Source organism: Olea europaea, chromosome 10 (assembly GCF_002742605.1).
Source record: "Olea europaea var. sylvestris chromosome 10, O_europaea_v1, whole genome shotgun sequence".
NCBI lineage: Eukaryota > Viridiplantae > Streptophyta > Magnoliopsida > Lamiales > Oleaceae > Olea > Olea europaea.
The window spans coordinates 10,205,462-10,206,628 of record NC_036246.1 but is presented as its reverse complement, the minus strand read 5'-3'; the positions used below and the strand labels follow the sequence as shown (position 1 = coordinate 10,206,628).

Genomic DNA, 1,167 nt, shown 5'->3' with positions numbered 1-1,167 from the left:
TTCTAAACTACAATGTGGTTCGAAAACTATGTTATTGAAATTAATTTCTCGTAACAGAAATATTAAATAAATAAAATAATTAGGTGAAAATATTTAGCCCAATCTTTGAACAGTAAAATAATTAGTCAATGAATAGATAAAATAATCAAACAACTAAAATTAACCTAATCTTTGCACATGTATAATTTAACAAATGGCGTTAATTAGGTTTTTATATATTATTATATATTTGTGAGATAGTGGTGGGCCCCATACAATTAGTACATGTAACTTACAAATTCTTTCTTAGTTACCGTGTGAATTTATTTGTTTGGGAAATGCAAATGGTGGATCCCATGCTAATAATTAAAATTGTAGGTTCATGGGTTGGACGAGCCCATATAACAAATTTCTCTCATGGTGGGAGACAAATATGCTCTAAATAGAAGGACATATATATGAACAACTGCGTATGAGACGATATGTTTAGAAGTCGTGGCATCATTGAAATCATATTAGAATTTCCACGAGGATATAGAATAGGTTGATCTATACAAAACCAACTCATCATTCACTGCCAATTTACAAGCAAAATAGGATTCTGAATAGATTAGTCATTTCAGAAACATAATTGTTCAGTACACACTTGGTAAATCCTATCATTTTTGTACTCATTTGAACCTTATGTTCATCCAAATGATATGATTATATCCCTTTTTTCCAATGAATTTTCAGTCACCAGATAATTTGTGGACCAATAAAAAATTACTCTTTTGCTGTAACTTTTAGTAAGATGGATTGAAGAGGACGACACACGCAAGCTGACAGATTTAGTCACGCAGTTCTCTTCTTTAAATTATTTAGTCAAGCATATAAAAGATGCCATTTTTGTGCAAGTGATCTAAATTCATTGCTGAAAACTAAGGCATTAAGGCTACTAGATAGAGTAAAATTTTACATAGAACTCAAGAAAGAAGGTTGCTTTGCTTAAACATAAAACTTTGCAAGCAAAATTCTAGTCAAGCCATACTCTACAAACAGCAAAGTATATATCTATATTATCATTTATATGAAATCAAGACTGATAATTCAAGACGAACTAAATGCTGAAGGACGAGGAGGGATGGGAACTTCAGCAACTCCTTCAAGCATCTGCGTAATTCTTCTCATGGAAGGCCTTATTGAAGG

General features: G+C 31.5%; 1 pseudogene; it reads right to left on the bottom strand.

Moving 5' to 3' along the window:
- Window positions 1–893: 893 nt before the first annotated feature.
- The window catches only part of LOC111400271, a 15,422-nt pseudogene continuing 15,148 nt past the window's right edge, over window positions 894–1,167 (bottom strand).